Raw genomic sequence first — 8,206 nt, forward strand, 5'->3', positions numbered from 1 at the left:
TAGAGAGGTTCTGGAACGTTCCACAGAGCTGGTAAGTGAAGCGGTAGAAATAGGCACTTGAACTCAGGCAGTCTGACTCTGTGCTGGGCGCTTTTGCGTGCTATGCCATAATGACAACAAGTTTTTATATGTAACCAGCCTCCTTTTCTGTCCTTGCGCAGAAGTTACCAGGAGGAGATAACCTGTTCTCGTGACCAACCCCGCAATGCTTGGACCCTACTTGCCTTAGGGTGCTGTCAAGAGCACAGACTTGCACATGCAATATTGCTTAGTACACGCAACCAATCTGATAGGCAGCGTCAAAGTGCCCCCAGCCCGCAGTCTGTAGAATGGTGTGTCTTCCTGGGTTCTTTGTTTTGGATGGAAATGACATGTAGGGCTCTGGAGTAAGAAACAGGAACAGAGTGGTGCTTCAGCCACATCCGAGTTTGAATGCACTTGCAAACTGTTCAGTTTTTCTTCTCTCCCTCGTCCCTAGTCCTCACCAGCTCATTGTCTCTCCCTTTCATAACTGCGAGGTCTCCCCCACATTCTTTCTGGCCTCTTGCTAAATTTCAGGAGCAACAATTGCTATAAGGTTGGGAGAAATTATTTATATTATCAAGGCTGCAGCCAGAGTAATCTCAAATTGCAAGTCTCATCCATCAATCTCTTGCTTAAGAGCCTCCAAGAGCTTCTCCTTATGCTCAGAATAAAATTCAAACTCCGTACCTTGGATTGAAGCCCTTGCAAGATCTGTCTACCACTTACTCTACCTCTACTTCTCTCTCCACCGGACCTAGCTCATACTGCCTCAGGGTGCTTGCACATGCTGTTCCCTCTCCCGCTTTTCAATTAGTTAACATCCATCAGATCCCAGTTCAAGAGCCACTTGTTCATGAATTCATTCATTGGCCTCTGAGGAGTCAAATCCCCATGTCACAGGCTCGTGGGGCACCGTTGCCCCTCACTCACAGCACTAGGGCCAGTTTTATGTGCTTATGTGATATGATTGATTCATGTCCATCTCCAGATGTCCTCAGACCGTCAGCTCCATGGGGGGCAGCGACCTGAGGCTGCTCTGAGTTTGAAGTATTCTGGGAATGGAAAGCAGGCCAGCATGCAGCCTTTCGTGGCTGGAGTGTGCTGAGGCAGGGGGAGCCCACAGTAGGATGAGCCAGTCGTAGATATGTTTTATCTCAAGTGCAGTGGGAAACTTTCCCGGGTTTTTAAGCAGCAAGTGCACCATTTAATTTGTGCTCCAAGATCCAGGACTTCCAAGACCAATTCTTAAGAAGACTGTTAGCTTCTACTTCCTTCCCCTTGGAACACTTACTTGTGGAACAGTCTTACTTGGAATCTATTAATAGTTACCATGCCAAGACGAAGCCCAAACTACTATATGAAGGAGAGCCACGGCCCCCCACACCCCCAGCTGACAGCCCCAGATGAGCTCCCAGCTACTGGCCCCAACCAAATACCAGCCATGAGCAGGGAGCCATTTTAGACTTTCCAGCCAGTCCAGCATTCTGGCTGACAGCCTGTGAAGCAAAAGAACCATCTGGTCAGCCCACAGACTCATGAGAAATAGTAAATTGTTAATTTAAGCTACTGAGTTTTGGGTGATTTGTTATGCAGCAATAGAGAAACACATCTAAATTTATAACCAATTGACAGACGAACATAGGAGCCAGACAGATATTTAAATTTATAACTGATAATGTTGAATGGAGGATGTGGCTAGTTAATGCTTTACTCAAGAACTAAATGGTGCCAACAGCTGTATGCCCTCAGGCTTTCTCTTGTCTCACCCTCTGGGGCAGGTGGGGAGGCCCCTTTCTGTGGACACAGAGCAGACAAACATGCTCTCTACAGATAGGCTGGCTCCCCAAGAGCTGAACATGCTCACTGTCTTCTCCCAAACTCATCAATCAGACAGCTCCATCTTCTCACAGAGAAGGAGTGATAGGTAGGGGGAGACAGGCCAAGAGAGGTGGTCTGGCTGGTTTCCCTCCACATGGAAATATGAAGAATGGAGAAAAAGAGTGTCCCAACAGTGACGAGGATTCTGAAATAGAGAAAGTGTGATTCTGCTGCTTTAGACAGGCTAGACAGGGAAGTCCTCTCTGAGGAGCTGGCGTTTGAGCAGGGGTCTGAGTGGAGTCAGGGAGCTGTGAGGATATCTGGAGAAGAGCTTCTAAGCAGAGAGGGTGGTTAGTGTGTTTGCAGAAAAGCAAGGAGACCCACATGCCTGGAGATGGCTGAGCAAGGAGAGGAGGAGAAGGGATTGAGGTTGAGAGGAGGCAGTGGCCAGAGCATGGGATCTTGTGAACCTGGGAAGGACAGACTTCATTTTACATTTGATGGGAAGTTATTAGAAGGTCATTAATGTTCCTTGATAAATAGATTCTCCAAATCACAGAGCTGCAAGGGCTTCACCGTCTTGGTGGTCGAGTTTCCTGTTCGTGGGAAGTACATGAGCCAGGGTGGAGGGGCTGTAGGGTTCATATACATGGGCGAGGCCACCAAGCTGGGCACGAGATTCCAGGTGTTCAGCTGTGTGTACTGCAATCAGGTCAAACACCTGTCTGGGTAGATGCTTTCAGAACAAAATGGCGAAACAAAAGTCGTCTGCTTTGAGGGACCTCTGCTTTGAGCCAGTAGAATTCCAGACAACAAACTTCACCTCAGTGCCTGTGACAGGCAGGGCGTTCTATAGACCCTGGAAGAGTGGGAGGGAAGGGCAGCGATGATGAGGGTGGTCTCTGCTTCTCTTTCTGGAAGAGGAGGAGAAGTAAGGTAATGTCTCCATAATAAAAGGTAGAATGCTGTCACCACCACAAGGGACAGCAGTCAAGTCAAGTACCGAGGGGCAGCCAGGAGATGCAGAGACAGTGGATGAGGAAGAGGATTGGATGGAACTGCTGTGGCATGGAAGACCTGCTATATAAAATGTGTCTACGAGTATATTCTACATGTTGCTTTTCTAAATATTCCTTGCATGCTTAACCCTGTACAAGGAACGGGGCTATGCACCCAGCACCTGGAAATTATTGATTCAATGACTATACAAACAATCCTGATTAGCCGCCACAAACACCTCCAGGAAGGAGCTATCACACCCATTTTACAGTCAAGGAAACTGAAACTTAGGCATGTTAATTAACTTGCCTGAAGTGCCCACCACTAGGAAGGGACAGACCCGGAACGGCCCAGACTGGACCCGGTGTACAATGTCTCCAATCTCTCTGTCCCCTTTTTCTCGGTCCATTTTCAGGCTCTCCTTCCTCTTTCTATCCCATAATGTTAGTATCCATCACGGCCCTCCTGTTTCCTGTCACAGCCTCTCTAAACAACTCCTCTATTTACCCATTTTCAGTTCTCAGGTTTAGCCAGTGGTTTTTAAGCTGGGTTCTGTAGATGAAATTACATGCCAATTTCGTGTGGATGTGCAAACATGCCAATTTGTGGGGAAGACTTCTCTGCAGAACCAGCAGGATGGAGGATACCTGATTCTCCTGGAACTCTGCTGTACCCAGACATTTACCAGGCCAACTCAGTGTGAAACCGCAGTTCCCTACAACTTTGATTAAGTTTAATTGTAAATCCTAGTTCTAGAAATCGTCTTTCTTTCTTTCTTTCTTTCTTTTTTTCTTTCTTTCTTTCTTTCTTTCTTTCTTTCTTTTTAAATTTATTGGGGTGACAATTGTTAATTAAATTACATAATTTCAGGTGTACAATTCTGTGTTACATCATCTATAAATCCCATTGTGTGTTCACCACCCAGAGTCAGTTCTCCTTCCATCACCATATATTTGATCCCCCTTACCCTCATCTCCCTCGCCCCACCCCCCTTACCCGCTGGTAATCACTGAACTGTTGTCTGTGAAATCGTCTCTTTCTATATCTATCTATCTATTGATCTGTCTACCGATCTATTCATCTATCAGTCTAGATCTACATCTAAATCCACACCCCCCCCTCAGAGACCTAGCCTTTCCCCCCGGATAATCAGCAACCCAAGGGAGCAGAAGACGACAGCAGCCCGGACCTGACTAATGATCATAGTGTCAGGACCTTTGGAGGCTAAAGAGGAGGCCAGTGGCTTCATTACACAAGACCTCGGTGAGCCGGTTCTTAAAGAGGTCTGTCCACTCTGGGTTAGAATAACAGGGTAAGAATCATGGGACAAGTCACTCCCCCTCTCTCAGTCTTGGTTTCCTCATCTATAAAATCAAGAGGAAGGAGTCAACAGGGCCTTTGGTAGGGCTAGCTCCACGCCCTTCTCCAGCCTGCCACTAGGGGCTGTGAGGGGAGCAGCCGCCCCCCCCCCCCCCCCCCCCCCCCCCCCGCAAACTCTGTCGTCCAGGGCCTGCGTGGGGTTCATGACTGGATGCCCAGGTTGTCTGCTCCACTTCTCCAGAGAATGACCAAGAGAAACCCTATCTCTCTTGATCATGTAACATCTTGCCCTAAGTTAGGTTTCAGCTCCCGAGTCCTAAGGGGGGATGACCCTCTGGCTACTTTCCCACGAGACCAGACAGAAGGACATTGGAAAAGACCTCAGAATTGCTCAAGACCTGAAGAGATGATTCATTACCCTCACCTCACCTCTGACCAATCAGCTCCCAGCATGACCCTGAACCCCTAACACACAGTGTCTTGTGATTTTACCCATAGAATCTGCAACCTACCTGCATGCCATAGGGGGGTCAGGGTTTTTAGAGCATAAGCTCTGTCTCCATATTGGCCAATTCAATATTAAACTTTTCTTTTCTTTCTTTCTGTACTGCAAACTCTTGCATGTGCATTTCTTTGGGCCAGTGCGTGCAGGCAGGCAGATTCAAAGAAAAAACATTGGGGTTCCGGTAACAAGTGACCTTCCTAGGACCAAAAATTGGGTTTTCTGGACTTAAACATCTCTAGGACAAGAGGGCATAAGTGACCTTTCCACATTCCAGGACTTCAGGATGTAGACGGTGAGGAAGGTCTTTCTCCTACTTGACCACAAACTCTTGGTTGTTCTATAGAGAAGTGGAGGAGACAACCCGGGCATCCAGTCATGAACCCCATGCAGGCCCTGGATGACATAGTTTGTGGGGGGGAGGGGGGGCGGCTGCTCCCCTCACAGCCCCCAGTGGCAGGCTGGAGAAGGGCGTGGAGCTAGCCCTACCATAGGCTCCGTTGAATCCTTCCTCTTGATTTTATAGATGAGGAAACGAAAACTGAGAGAGGGGGAGTGACTTGTCCCATGATTCTTACCCTGTTATTCTAACCCAGAGTGGACAGACCTCTTTAAGAACCGGCTCACCGAGGCCTTGTGTAATGAAGCCACTTGGCCTCCTCTTTCTTCATCCCCATGTCATCCTCTGCTGTCCTGGCCCATGCCTTACCCATGTAGGCTGCCTGCAGAGCAGGCAATAAGCTGGGGCAGAGGCAAGAAGACCTCCCCAGCAAGGGTGTGGGAGAGACCAGTGTTCAGCTGCAGGGGCCAGCTGGCTGGGTCCTCTAAGCACCTCCTTAATCTGTGAAGCTATCAGGCTTTCCTTAAGAGCTCCAGGGTGGGGCAGGCTCACAGGAAGCGAGGTCTCCACCCTTCCCCTTCAGCTTCCAGGGTAAAAAAATAACTTGCAGTTTCCAGAAGTATGAGTGTTCTGCTGCAAGGATATGGAATATCAGAGTTCCCTTTGTTGTACAATAGGGTAAAGTGTAGCTGCCTCTCTCTCTGGCTCCCAGCTCCCTTCTCTCTCATCACCACCTCTTGTCTCATCTTCTGAATTTCTGGAAGAGGATATAGCAGAATCCCAGTTTTTCCTAAAGCGTGGAAAACACATCACTGATGGTGGGGCAGATGATTTTCATTGGGAAAGAGCCAGGCTTAAGAAATCGTAATTGTTATATATTTATTTTTACAGTCCTGTTTTAGACCGAAAAAACACAAAAAACAAAAAACAGGGCTTCCAGTTATTGTAATAAAAAAATGTTTCCCTTATAATCATATTTAACTTGAAAAAGTGTTAAAAACCAAAATTGAACTGGGTAAATTTTAAGATCTAATTGGCTATATTAAGCGGTTCATGAATGGGGCAGCACCCCATCTATCGTGTTTCCCCGGAAATAAGACCTGGCCGGACAATCAGCTCTAATGCGTCTTTTGGAGCAAAAATTAGTGTAAGACCGTTTTACACTAATTATTGCTCCAAAAGACGCATTAGGGCTGATCTTCCCGTTAGGCCTTGTTTTGGGGGAAACACGGTAGCAACTAGAGGGTTATGCAAAACGGAAGGTTTTTTTATAGGCAGAAAGGTGGGGCAAGAAGGTATTAGCAAAAGAAAAGAAAGGATTATTTCAGGCGAGCTCATTTTAGATTTTGGGGAAGGGAATGGCAGGCATTTTATTTCGGAGCTTACCTCACCAGTGCTAATCAGGAAGTTTCAGATTGTCTCAGGGTTGCACTGTAGGAAAGGCTGAAGTTGCAATTACGCCTTGGTCTGTTGTCCTGGGGGCAAATGACTCCATTTTGGGCCTTTTCCTTCCTCCCTCCCTCCCTCCCTCCCTCCCCTTTTTCTTTCTTCCCTTCTTGTCTTCCTTTTGAACAAAAGCGAGTCGATTTTAAGAAAAACATTAGCCGAAGAATGCCTCGGGTGGTGTGCAGCTACGGCCAGAATCACCCAGAAAGATGCGAAGGACTCGGGTGTGAGAAATACTCACCCTGGTGCTGGCCTGCCCCGTCCACTGTCCCTTAAGCAGGGATGCGCTAACCGCCGCAAATCTTTTGGAAGAGCCACGTGTGTGGGTCTGAGGGCTGGCTCTAGACAGGCCAAAGAAGGAGCAGAACAGAAGTCAGGCCGCTTGCCTTCTCCGTGGGTGCCCGGAGGAGTGTCCCCCTTTCTGCGGTGGGGAGGTGCCGGCCCTTCCTGGGGACACACACTCATTCCCCCACGGCCCTGCCCGCCTTGGCGCTTCGACCAGGCCACAGGGTGTACCGGGAAACGATTTCGGGGTTCACACGCACACTCGCTCCCTTATCAAGAATTTATCACGTCCCTGTGCGCCCCCGACCCTTCTGCTCCCTCTAGGAAACTCTCAGGTCCCCGCAGGCTGGCTCCGCGTCCCCCAGCGGAGCCCGGGGTGCCCCCTGCTGCCCCCTGCTGCCCCTGCGGCGCCAGCGCAGCCTCCCGCCTCCGCGCCGCGGGCCCTGCATCGGGAGGGAGGGCGCAATCCCGGGGCAGTCCCGGACGCAGATCCTCGGCGAGCAGGCGGCGAGGCCGAATGGGGGTGCGAAGTAAAGGGGTCTGTGCGATTGGCGGCAAAGCCTCCCACGGATAGGGGACCTCAGAGGGAACCGAAGAAAGCGGGCAAACAGCAACCGCCGCTTTCCGCCGTGCTTTCCGCTGACACAGGCGCCCAGCGGGTGCCTCCAGGCGACCTGGGGTCTCCACGCATTCCTGGGTGTGGAGAGGCAGCCGGGGAGCTGCATCGGGGGCTCAGTCAGTGCAGGAGGACAGCTGAATTGGGACACTGCACTCTCTTTGTGCTGCTTTAAGTGGAAGAAGGTGCAGGAAGGGCACCCCCCCTGTCCTCCCACACGTGGGGACATAGCTCCCCAAGGCTCTCTTCCTCAGCTGTCTCAGTGACGAGGCTGGAAGTCCTCGGCGTCCGAATGACAGACAGCGATCTGCACGTCAGTGCCTGGGGCCGGCCTCCCGCGCCCCAACTCTGCCCCCTGGAGGAACTGTGACCAAATAGCTCCAAGTCCCTTAGGTCTTGCCGCTGGAGGCCAGGAGGTGCGCGGTCCTGCAGCGCGGGACCCCTCTACCTTAGTCCTTCTCTAGCTTTGTCTCCCTGAATTAAAGGGGGGGGTGCGCTAAGATAGGAGTGCTCAGGTTCCACCCTAGTAGATTATGCTGCAGTGCGTCTGGGGTGGGGCCCTGGACGTGTATACTTTTCACAGGCACCCCCAGTGATTCTGGTCCAGCAAAGGTTACAAACCACTGCGCTGGCTTAAAAGGCGCTCCTTTGTCCAGCGTCCTCAGGGTGCCATGAACACATTATCGTCACTGTCAACTGGGAACTTTGGGCTCGGTACTTTGGGGGCACCGTTTTTCTGTGCATTTGAAAGAGGGGGGGCTAAGGCTTAGAGAAGTTATATGACTTGCCCAAGACCAATAAATGGCGGGGACAGGATTTGAATTCAGCTCATTCTGATTTCAAAGCACATGTTCTT

General features: G+C 50.1%; 1 long non-coding RNA gene across 1 annotated transcript; it reads right to left on the reverse strand.

The window, feature by feature from the left end:
- Window positions 1–1,200: 1,200 nt before the first annotated feature.
- Window positions 1,201–7,107, reverse strand: LOC308489604. Its single transcript, XR_013992111.1, has 3 exons — window positions 6,691–7,107; window positions 6,390–6,478; window positions 1,201–2,756 (listed from the first exon to the last, which is right to left on the reverse strand). It is a non-coding gene; the product is annotated as an uncharacterized lncRNA (long non-coding RNA).
- Window positions 7,108–8,206: the final 1,099 nt, after the last annotated feature.

Source organism: Rhinolophus hipposideros (genome assembly GCF_964194185.1).
Source record: "Rhinolophus hipposideros genome assembly, chromosome: 21".
NCBI lineage: Eukaryota > Metazoa > Chordata > Mammalia > Chiroptera > Rhinolophidae > Rhinolophus > Rhinolophus hipposideros.